Source organism: Tamandua tetradactyla, chromosome 2, assembly GCF_023851605.1.
Source record: "Tamandua tetradactyla isolate mTamTet1 chromosome 2, mTamTet1.pri, whole genome shotgun sequence".
Taxonomy (NCBI): Eukaryota; Metazoa; Chordata; class Mammalia; order Pilosa; family Myrmecophagidae; genus Tamandua; species Tamandua tetradactyla.
This window is the reverse complement of record NC_135328.1, coordinates 119,765,328-119,777,542: the sequence shown is the minus strand read 5'-3', so window position 1 is coordinate 119,777,542 and position 12,215 is coordinate 119,765,328. Positions and strand designations below refer to the sequence as shown.

Below are 12,215 nucleotides of genomic sequence, written 5' to 3'. Positions count from 1 at the left end.
TACTTTATTTTGTTACATTTCTTTTCCCCCTTTTGGACCGTCTGAGATTTTGTTATGACAGCTTTTCTGATACAGAGTTGTCAGATATCGCCTTAGAAAGAACTGCAGTTACTCAACTCCTGTTTATCCAGCAAAGTTCTGTTTTGGGTGTTTGAATTGTTTCCTACTCAGTAAAGTCCACGTTTCCAGGTAAATCTTTCAAAGTCCCTGTCTTAGGCAGGTTTCCCAAAAAAGCAGACTCTGAGGCGAGGACTTGGGTGCAGCTAACATAATTGGTAGGTAACACCTGCCGATTGGGAGTGAGACAGAGAAAATGGGAAGATGGGAAGATGGCATTAACCAGCCCTTCACCACTGTGGGAACTGAGCCTTCAGAGCACTTTGTAGAAATTACCTCAGAATCACCCTCTGAAGGATAGGCTAGAGCATTTGGCCACCAACTCTCATTCCCATTGGTTAGGGGCTGCCCTCTGGGCTCAGAACTCCCCTATATTTAGAGACACTCCTGCACACAGGTGAGGTGGCCTTCCTGGACTCTGGAGGAAGCTCTGAGATGGAAACCAGAGACACACCGCGGCAGGCACATGAGGAGGGGTGAAGACTTTGCAGCATCTGTCAAGAGAAAGTGACCCAATACCCAGAGGATACCTGCCACTCTGGTGTAAGCGCTGGTCTGCCTTCCTGCAGTATCTTCCTCTCCTTCCCTAAAAAGTCTCTAGATTTCCTACTTGCACCACCTTGCTAATGCTTTTTCTCCCCTCAAATGCCCTCCCCCAGCCCCTCACACACACCTTTAATCTGACTCTAAAAAAAACACTACCCTCTTTCAAAGCCCAAGTTCAAATTCCACCTTTGGGAGGCAGCAGAGTAAGGAGGAAAGAATTTGGACTTTGGGATCCAACAGACAGCGATGTGAAGTCCTAAATCAGTCCCTTACTAGCTTCACCAGTCTTGAAAAACTACTCTAGGGCCTCAGAGAAGTGAAGACCGTCCCACAGTACCGACAGGGGGGAAGCTACTTGGCCAGAGACAAGCATCTCCTGCCCCCTATGCAGCAGCAGTCTCGATTAAGCAAATGCTTAGCTCCTCAGAATGTTCCAGATGACCTCTGCCTCCATGGAAGCAAGTGAAGCGGGGCATGAAAGCAAGCTGCATAATTGGAAGGAGCTCTGATAAGTAGGTGGCGCTGGTCTCTTGCACGATTCTCTAGCTGGCTCCTCCAGTCCAATGTTCAATCACCTGGCTAGGGTCACAGCCACAGATTTAATCAGCATCCAGTAAAAGCAGCCATCCAGTCTGCCAGAAACTCTAGCTGCTTCCAGAACACAATGGAAGATGAAAACTTTTTCCCTCCCCAGAAAGCGAAGAATTCCCCTTCACTCAGGAAAGGGAAAATGCCTGGGTTTGACAGGCTGGGAGACAACTCAGGTATGTGCCACTGTTCACAGCACGTAAATGCCATTTCTCACTCACCTCTGAGGCTAAAATATCAAAATTGACACTGCCTTACGGCTTGGCAGTTACTCCCCGCAAAATGACGACAAATATTTTATCATAAACAAGTTAGTACAGAAGTCCTCCCCTCCTAATTTAATTTCAGGAGAAGCAATGCTAATCCTTTAATGATGCAGTATGTTTATCTGTCAAACTGACTTTCTCTCTGCTGAAAAGCACATTGCTATCACGGAAGGCTGTAGATAAATATCTACTCAAAGAGTTGATAGTGTCTCAGAAAATGCTCTTTGTAAAAAAAAAAATTTTTTAAAAAGCAGCAGCGAGTGGGAACCTTAATCCTTTTAAGAAAGAAAGCACAATATAGCTTCATTGTCAATGGCTTCCTGCTACAGGAGCCACAGACAAAGTCACTTGGAGTGGGGCCCGGGTACTGGGCAGCCCTACAGGCAGTGACTAAGGGACTATTTCCCAAAGGGTGTTTGAGGATTTAAACTAACAGGAACCACAAATAGCCTCAGAGTCATCTGAGGCGACATCTATTTAGGAGCCTGCAGAAGAAAAACCTCGAGATGGGGCTGATGCAGAGTGAAGGGATAAGCATTAGTCCAGGTGGAACAGAACAGTTGCGGTCTGAGGAGAAGAAGGCTGAACTTCTTCTTCTTCCCCCAGAGAGAAACTCTGGGGCTTGAGGACTGACTGTGCAGTTTGGGAATTGTATAAGGTTGGCCAAATCCCAGACCCTCTGTGTATGTCTATTTCCAAAAACAGGAATAACAGCCCCTAGCTTACAAGGCTTTTGTTAGGATTAGTGAGGTCACACCCATATGAAAGCACTTCATAAAATGTAACATAAATGTAGGTTAGTAGTAGAATATTAGCTGGTTGCCCCAATGGGTTGTGTTTAGAGTGATATAGAGCCCTAGGCAGTAACTTTAGCTCATTTATTCTACCCCGCTTTCCACACTACCAGATACCCCAAATTCCCAAGAGACTCCAAGCATAGGCAAATAGCTTTACTTACAGTCCTTGCACATGGTCAGATATATTCTAAAACTAATAGTAGGGGCAGGGATGGAAAGACATGTCAATGGAATAAACTAAAATGTCCAGGAAAAACAAAAAAAGATGAAGGTGGCATTTCAAATCAGTGAGTGAAAGATGGTATTGGGAAAATTGGCAAGTCAAAAAAAACCAAACCCTTCAATTCAACCTCACTTCTTGAATCAAAATTAATACCAAATGGACCAAAGACATGAGCAAAAAAAAAAAAAAAAAAAAAAAAAAATTAAACTATAGAAAGTACCAGAAAAAATTTATTCAGGATATCTCAGCATGATTAAAGAAGACATAAAAGAAATTCAGTATGGGGGAAAAAAGATATATATGTATGTATATATCTATCTGTATACATACATGTGTGCATGTATACACGTGTGTGTATATATATGGATCTCAAAAGAAACAAAGCCAAAAGCAAAGAATCAACTGAGATTAAAATAAAATTACAACATACCATCACAAACATAAAATTAATATAAAGAAAACTTTTTATAATGAAGTACTAAACGATGATAAACAAAAGACCTTAAGGTATAGTACAAAGAAAAAGAAATCCAAAGAGGTAGTTAATAGATAAAGGTGCCCAAACTTACTCATAATTAAATTCATATTAAAACAGACACAAAATATGTTTTCCACCTTTCATATGGGGGAGAAAAGTTGATTATATCCAGTCTGTGTGAAACAATCAGGAGATAGTAATAAGCTTTTTTAGAACAACCATTTTGGGGGGCCATTTGTCAGTTTAAACTTTTAAAATACATACCCAGCATGTATCTTTCCAAAAATGCATCTCTCATACATTTTATGCAAAAATCATATGTACAAGGGCATTCATTCCAGCAATACTTACTTGCAAAAAGAAAGTGGGGGGGGATCCTAAATTGTGGCAGATTCAGTTGTCAACTTGGCCAGGTGAAGGCACCTAGTTCTGTTGCTGTGGCCATGAGCCAATGGTACATAAACCTCATCTGTGCTGATTCCACCTGCAGTCAGCTAGGAGGCGTGCCTGCTGCAGTGAATGATATTTGACTTAACTGGCTGGTGCTTAAATGAGAGAGCACAACGTAGCACAGCCCAAGCAGCTCAGCATACCTCATCTCAGCATTCGCAGCTCAGCTCAGGCCTTTGGAGATGTAGAAAGAAATCACCCCGGGGAAAGGTGCTGGAACCCAGAGGCCTGGAGAGAAGGCCAGCAGAGACCACCCTGTGCCTTCCCATGTAAGAAAGAACCTCAGTGGAAAGTTAACTGCCTTTCCTCTGAAGAATTAATGAAATAAATACCCTTTTATTAAAAGCCAATCCATCTCAGGCGTGTTGCATTCCGGCAGCTAGCAAACTAGAACATAAATGTTCACCAGGAAGTCCATTAAATAAGGTATGAAATATTCATACAATGGAACAATAAACCACTGCAAAAAAAGAATAAAAGGGAGCTATTTACACTGATATGGAAGAAAATGCCTACAGATTGTCAAGTTAAAAAACTTACGTCACCAAAGAGCATGATCCACTCAGATAGCACCAAAAACTACACACTCTTACCCATTTTTAAACATGAGCAGAAAAATGTTCTACAATTATGAGAGAGGTTTACAGGACTGGGGAGAGAAAAGGACGTTAACTGAGTACTTAATTTTATTTTATATGCAGTGTGAAAAATTTTTAATATTACTTATATAATATAAAATGGGGAAAAATACTGTCTTATTTTATACACATGAACCCAGACAAGAGTAAATGAAGAATATTCTCAAAAATAAACTAGACATCTCTATCATCTATGTCAAACGTAAAATTCTCTGAAAACATATGACTTCTTTTCTTGGGAACCTGGAGGACAATAAAATTGTCAAGATAAATTCTTCAAACGTTCAGAAAATTTCTAGGATAAATATATTTGGCCTGCATTTTTTCCTTAGGTACAATTGTTTCCTATATTGCTAATGTACTTATGAATATGTTTGCCTCATTCCAAAAAGAATTTGAGATTTATTTAAGTGTGTATAAATCTTTGTATGAGATTAAAATAAGTGAGAAAATAAAACAGAAGAGATATAGAAGTAGGAAAAATAAATGAAGTCAGAAGTACGATTAGTAGGGAAAAAAGTGTATGTAACGAAATCCTGATCTCTCGCTTACAGTGAACTAAAATTTGGAGCTTTGAGCATTGTAACATCCACTGCAAAGAGGGAAACACAATAATTTTGGACTTTAGAATGCTCATAAAATCAGAGCAAATTGGGTGGGCCATGGTGGCTCAGCAGGCAAGAATGCTTGCCTGCCATGCCAGAGGACCCGGGTTCAATTCCCGGTGCCTGCCCATGTAAAAAAGAAAAAAAAAAAAATCAAAGCAAATCAATTACTTGGGAGAAATCCAGTTATCCAGGGTGGAGATCCCTTCTTTCATAAGTCCTCATAAGAAAATATATAGACATATCAACAAGGTCCTCAAAAAATTCTTACAGAAATGAATTTCATAGAACAATATCTATTGGGTTATGGAAAATAGAAGATATTACTGTATAGGACCTTTTACAAAGCAAAAAATAAAAGAGACATTAGCCTACCTTCTTCATGTTTCACCAATTTCAAGGGATGCAATCTAGGTCACTAAAGTCATTAGCACTCAGAATGCTAATAACAAAACAGTCTTGCTTATCTGCTGTCCCCAGGACAAAAACATAGGGCCTGGCACACGGTAAGAATTTAGCAAATATTTTCTAGAAGTATTAAACCATGGTTAACTTGATACAAAAAATAAAAAGTCATGGTTAACTTGGACTTTATGTAGATATTTATAAAACAACCTGCTCTTCTGCTGTTTTCCACAGTGCTTTTTAATCCATGACACACTGAACTCCTAAAGTGGGAAAATACACAACAGAAGCTTGGAATTTCTTTCAAAAACACACTCCTTTGTCTGCTTGCCTTAGGTATTGGGAGGTGGGTGCAAAATAGTTAAATGATAAGTTTTCTGGCGTGAGACCGGGAACAGTTCAAAAGGTGCTATTGTACAGCTGTCAGCTCAAGGAACTATGCTGCGAAAGTAATAAGAAAGATATGGGAAACCTGTGATTTCATCAGCTGCCATCTCATTCCCCACAAGACCTACATGAGGCGTCCATAAAAAAAGAGAGAGAGGCATCCATCAGGGGTGGCAGGTGTACATTTCAGAAAAGAAGGGGAAATTTGAGATTGAAGGTGGAAAATGTAGTTTACCCAAGCACTTCTTTCTGGTAGAGAACTTCATTGTGGTGGCAAAAACCCGGACTCACTACCTGTAAACATTAAGAAGTAGGTCCTTTCACACCCTTTGGTGAAACCACTACAGCAGCCTGGCATACTTAAACTGGCTTGACATTCCTTTTCACTTCCTGGCCACAAACCTTGTATGACAATTAGATGTCCTACCCTCTGTCTCAGTTTCCTAGGGCCGCTGTAACAAGGACCACAAACTGGGGGGCCTGAGTGAACAGAAACTTATTCCTTCACAGTTCTGGAGGCCAGAAGTCTGAAATTCAGGTGTCTTCAGGGACATGCTCCCTCTGAGGGTCTAGGGAAGAATCCTCCTGTAAAGGTAGCAAACATCCCTATCAACTTCCACAACAGCTTCTTATACCAACTGCCAATATTGGAGGAACTCAATGGATTGAATTCTGCTAGAGGTCAGATCCCACAGTGTTGCTAGGCAAAGGATGTGGATTGTTTTGCCTGATGCACTCAATACCAAGTGTGACACCGGGGTTTCAAAGAGAGAAACCCTGTTCTCCTACTACGAGGGATGTAATAGGAGAGCAGATGGCCCAAGCATCCAAAATCTGTATCCCTAAATTTAGGGGGTTCAAGGTTTTTGAGGATTTTAGCCAGGGGAGATGAGATCATTTCAAATAGCAAGTTCAAAGCAGAAGAGGAGACAGTGTTATCATAATCATTTCAACAGAAGAACTTAAGCTGAAAGGAGGGGAGGCAGAGCTATCATTTCAGTTATAAAGGTGTGAGCCAAAAGGAAGGAAGTCAAGTTATCTTTCAATAGCACAGTCCAGCTGATAGGATTTACAAATGTCAGGGGCCGGGGCTAATTAATGGCTGACTTCATTAGCATGAGGGCCTTTGCCCAACAAGAAAATGACCAGATGACGGGAGTAACAGCTCTTACAGTCACAAAGGCACAAGATAAGGGCTTTACACTCATTTCAGTACCAGGGCAGCTGAACTATAGTTTAGGGCTTTCAGGTATTCCCCTCTGTCTACTCCAATATCCCAGAAAGAAAAAAGGAATATGATTCAGTAATTAAAAATCATCCCTTAAATCCTGATTTCTCAGTTACAACAGGATAAGGCAATTCGCTATAAGGTTGTGCTCCCAGCCACAGGGCCCAAGTCCAGGGTCCCAGGTCACCCGCATTTCTGACCCACCGGCTTCAAATTCAGGGGGTGCCACCACCCACTTGGGCTTGATAATTCACTAGAAGAACTCACAGAACTCACTAAAAGTGCCATCCTTTCAATTATAGCTATTATTGCTGTATTATAATAAAAGGACACAAATAAGAAGAAGCCAAAAATAGAGACCTGGCATAAGGCGAGGTCTGTGAGAATCTCAAATGCCTATTTTCCGTGTCCTCTCCCAGGTGGAGACATTCTGCCTCCCTGGCCATGATCAATCATGTCATTATCAATCCCAGAACCTCTCTTGCACCCCAAGTGTCCCAAATTTCTATGGGGTCTCATCACGTAGGCATGATTGATAGAATCAATGTCCGTGTGTTTGAACTCAGTCTGCAGCCCCCTCCCTTCCAGAGGTCAGAGAGGTGGGTTGATGTGAGCTGAGGCTCCAAGACACCCCCACCCCGCCAATCACCCGGTTGGTCTTCCAGGTATGGCCACCCCCACCCTAAGATTGCATGTGTGGCTGGCCCCACCCTAGAACTTCCAGGTGTGGTCCTGAGCCCAACATAAGGAACAAAAGACACTCCTATAAATTGAAAGATTCAGAGGTTGCTCTCCCAGGAACTGAGGACAAAGACTAGCCAAGCTTTTCATTACACTACACCTTCCTTGCTTCTTCTAGCTTCTGTTGGTTGCTAACACTCATTGGCATTTCTTGGCTTGCAACTGCATCACTCAATCCCCAACTCCATCATCGCATGGCATTCTCCCTGTGTGTCTCTGTGTCCTAATTTCTCTTATAAGAACATCAGTCGTTGCAGGAGGGTCCACCTTCCCCCAGTATGACCATCTCTTAACTTCATTGTATCTGCTTGATTATATCCAAATGAGGTCAGATTCACAGGACGTCAACAGATCTTTTGGGAGAATGAAACCCACAGCACCTCTAGAGAACTAATTTTGCATTCACATATGCAAGCTAGCAGCCCTTCCAAATGGAGGCAGGAAACACAGAAGAGCAAATGCCTCAGGAGAGGGTTGCACACAGAGCTATAAGATGGAGAAGCAACTGAGACCAGGAAACCACCCTCTACCAAGCAAACGGAGTAGGGCAAATGCCTCAGGAGAGGGTTGCACACAGAGCTATAAGATGGAGAAGCAACTGAGACCAGGAAACCACCCTCTACCAAGCAAACGGAGTAGGGCAAATGCCTCAGGAGAGGGTTGCACACAGAGCTATAAGATGGAGAAGCAACTGAGACCAGGAAACCACCTTCTACCAAGGAAACGGAGTAGGGCAAATGCCTCAGGAGAGGGTTGCACACAGAGCTATAAGATGGAGAAGCAACTGAGACCAGGAAACCACCTTCTACCAAGGAAATGGAGTAGGGCAAATGCCTCAGGAGAGGGTTGCACACAGAGCTATAAGATGGAGAAGCAACTGAGACCAGGAAAACACCCTCTACCAAGCAAATGGAGTAGGGCAAATACCTCAGGAGAAGGTTGCACACAGAGCTATAAGATGGAGAAGCACCTGAGACCAGGAAAACACCCTCTACCAAGCAAATGGATTGGGCAAATGCCTCAGGAGAGGGTTGCACACAGAGCTATAAGATGGAGAAGCAACTGAGACCAGGAAACCACCCTCTACCAAGCAAACGGAGTAGGGCAAATGCCTCAGGAGAGGGTTGCACACAGAGCTATAAGATGGAGAAGCACCTGAGACCAGGAAACCACCTTCTACCAAGGAAATGGAGTGGCAATGATGATGGGAAAGGTGAGAAAACCAAACCAGCTTCTGTTACGTTCTTGTTCTTGGAAAGAAGTAAACTAAAGTAGTGTAAAAGTTGGAGCCCTGGCAGCCAGTTGGTGAAGCCAAGCTGCACACCTCATTTTCCAGTCGTCCCACTCTGAAGACCAGACCAGTTCTTGGAGGCTGTGGGAAGGAAGAAGGAGTACTGTACACTGACCAACCACAGGCTTGCTTATTTGTTTTCCATACTCACAATTATTTTCTTCCCAGCTAGATTGCAAATCATGTCTTCTCTTTCTTTTTTATCTCCATTATCAACAATGCATCCAGAATCAGCTAAAGATCATTCATAAATGCTTGCCATTCTGATCCTCCATCTTGTCTGAACCGCCAATTTAACATCTCAGGCCAGACCATACATACCAACTTACCCTATTTTAAAACCCCCAAAGAACAAAATTTCACAGTTTTTATTTTGTAATCAAACCCAAGGTCTTGGACTGAAAACTCAAAGTTCCAAAATTCTATCTCCTATGTAAGGTAGTATGCAAGTGGGGAGGAAGGAGGCATGAAGAACACAACGAATATTAATTCCCGTTTCCCCAGAAGCCTGAAGATGGCATTGCTATCCTTTTAAGGAAGTAGAAAACTACAAAAGACAGAGCAGAAAAAGTAACAGGACGTCAGGAGCAGGACTGGGGTTAGAATTAGAGGATCCGATTGGACAGCCCCAGAGCTCAAATGGCTCTCACCTCCTTTTCCCTGAGACCTGAGGTCAATTCTCCTGCCTGATACTCCTACTCCATCCACTGGAGTATCACTGCCACCAAAGAAATTACAGATGCCCTAAGAAAGTTCCATCTGCCAACAGTATCTCTTCCTAGACATAAACATGTACTTTGAAAGCTTAAAATTTATTAGTACCCAAACGATGTTTATTACTTAGTGGCTTGGATCTTGTCGTGGATTCTTTCAACCAAGGAAACTGGATTAGCTCACATACCTAGGCATTTATAACTCTGAAGTGAGCCACTATATACATATATATATATATAAAATACTCTTCTGAAACAGATGGAACTGATCTGCCTACAGGTGGATGAACTCCGCTGGAACAGGAAAGAGCCAAGTGCAGGCTGAAAACACCCAGGCACAACAGAGAATGCAAAACAAGAATGTGGAATCTGCAGCCAACCAGAAGTCATAACTGAAAGAAGTGAGCCAAACAGAGAGGGAAAGCAGACAGATTCCAAGTTGAGTATCAAAACCAGCAAGAAAAAGCAGCAAGACTTTTCACAGAAATTTTTAAAAAGGATAAACTTCAAAGAAAAGTCCCTGAAGGAACTTTCCAAAGTCTCTTTATACAAGGGCAAGAGAAATTACTATTAAAATTTGTTTCTTTAATTTTTTAAGAGGAAGAGGGATCTGTGTGTTTTTTTGAAAGGCACACAATTTCAACATCTGCAGACATGACATAACCAGAACACTTCAAGGGGAAATGAAAATTTGGGTAAACACTGTGGGTTATTCACTGAGTTAGGAGTTCAGGCAAAAAGAAAAAAGAAAAAAGCCTACCGAAATTTATTGACATTCTAAATCGCCAAAAAATACAGGTGGGATTAAGAATATTGATGATTTTATTGTTTTGTTTTCACTTTCTTCAATAGTTCCCGAGTTTGTGTGAACTATGGTTCATTGCTATAAAGAAAATGCAATATGACAATGACAACATTTAGATTATAAACTTTGGCCTTTAGCTTTTGAACAGGAGTAATTATATTTGGTATCTTTTAGAAAACCATTTGGGTAGTAGGCTCCAAAAGATCAAGCCCACTCTGAACAATTTCAGAGATTTAAGTTTCTTGAGAACTAAGACAATGCTTTTATTTACACTTTATTTGGATGCCATTTGACAAATGTTTTGGGTGTCAAGTTAACACAAGAGACTGTGGTAAGTCTTCAGTAGAATGAAAAAGATGGAAAGATGAAAGTCCCTCCACTTTTAAGGAACCTGCCATCTAATGAGGAGATAAGAAGTTTGCACAAATAACTAAAAAATTCACACACACACACACATACACATATATGAGAGGTATAATGGTGTAAATGTACTCTGTATTTACGTGCTTATATACACAGAGATTTGTACCACTCACATATATATGTATAATTGCCCCAGATACATCCAGTTGCATTGTCTAAAATAGTCCTGTCTGCCCATTACTCCTATTAGTTTTCTCATTTAGAGTCCCCATTGTCATAGCTTCAAAGAAGTGAGTTTGAGGTGGCTCATCAATGCCTGAGCTATGTAATCGAGTCCTGTTTTCTTAAAATCTACTCACTCTGCAATTGTTAGCCTTCCCAAAACTTATGCAATGAATAGCCTAAAGCAAACAATAGCAAATGAGTGAATGAATCTTATTTATTCATAATTTTCTCTTTCTACTTTCCCTTAAAGACTTTTTCATCTTCAGAATTCCATCGATATTAACAGGTATTATCTCTGAGTGTAATTGGATTAGGACAAGTATTTTTAAGATATACCCAATTACTTATCCTCTGGATCAGTATAATCCAAGTTACAGTCTATATGACATTTTATACTTGTCCCATCATTTTCTCAACCTTCTGGAAAGCAATGAAAGCCACCAGTAGGAGAGAGAACCTTTGGTTTAGTTTGAACTCTGGATCCTCCTAAGTCTTCGGAAAAGTCATACGGGACAATTACCTAAACTGTTAAGGGGAGAGACCTTGTTTTTATGGTCTAAGTAACTCCTCCAGATGACCAGGAGTTAGTTTCTTGTGGATACCACTGGGACTATATCCTTACCCCTAGACAGAGGATGAGATACTTCCGTGGAGTCATTGGAATTACCTCGCCTGTGGCCCTCGGTCTCTATATCTCTGTCCCAGTAGAGATCTGGCCTTGGTTTTCTCAGTCCAGTGTTGGTGTCTGCAAGGTGGGGACAGATGCCTCCAAAAGGAGAGGAGGGTCAACCAGGGTTCATGTCTGAGCAGGGCTTTGTGAAGCCAGACGCCACTGCTGTCCCAACCAGGGAGGAGCGGCAGAAGCACTGCCAGAAGCACTCAGCCTGTGAGTGTCTCCCTCTCCCATTTGTAAACAAGGGTAATTATAACTTCCCTGCCTTATATGGCTCTTGGGGAGTTTCACTGATGTTTGTAAATCACTTTGAAGTTGGGAGTGACTGCTCATTGCTCTGGCAGGTGGAAGGACTCAGGTTTCCTGCCAGTTTGCTTCATCATAGAAGAGGAGGGAAAGTAGCCCTCTTTCCATTCCCCTTTCCTACTCCCCCTGAATATCCCAAGGCAAACACTTTGATCCTTTTTCCTAAGTCTCTATGTTCTCAGTTCTACACCCTTTCATCAGAAAGTATCAGTATTTTTGGATCCAATGACTTGTTAGCATCTTTGTAAAATTCCACAAGGTTTGTGAAGTCATCATTAATAATTATTTCTGTACATCAATTTATACCTATATTATGTCCAAGGGTATATTTTTATGAATTCAAAAACAAATGAAACTTGAATTCAATCCC

General features: G+C 41.5%; 1 long non-coding RNA gene across 1 annotated transcript in view; it reads right to left on the bottom strand.

The window, feature by feature from the left end:
- The window catches only part of LOC143673751 (uncharacterized), a 153,843-nt gene extending 142,101 nt beyond the window's left edge, over nucleotides 1-11,742 (bottom strand). Inside the window, exon 1 of the long non-coding RNA XR_013170586.1 lies at nucleotides 11,489-11,742. This is a non-coding gene — a long non-coding RNA (uncharacterized LOC143673751). The remainder of the gene's footprint in view (nucleotides 1-11,488) is intronic.
- Between the last annotated feature and the right edge of the window lie 473 nt (nucleotides 11,743-12,215).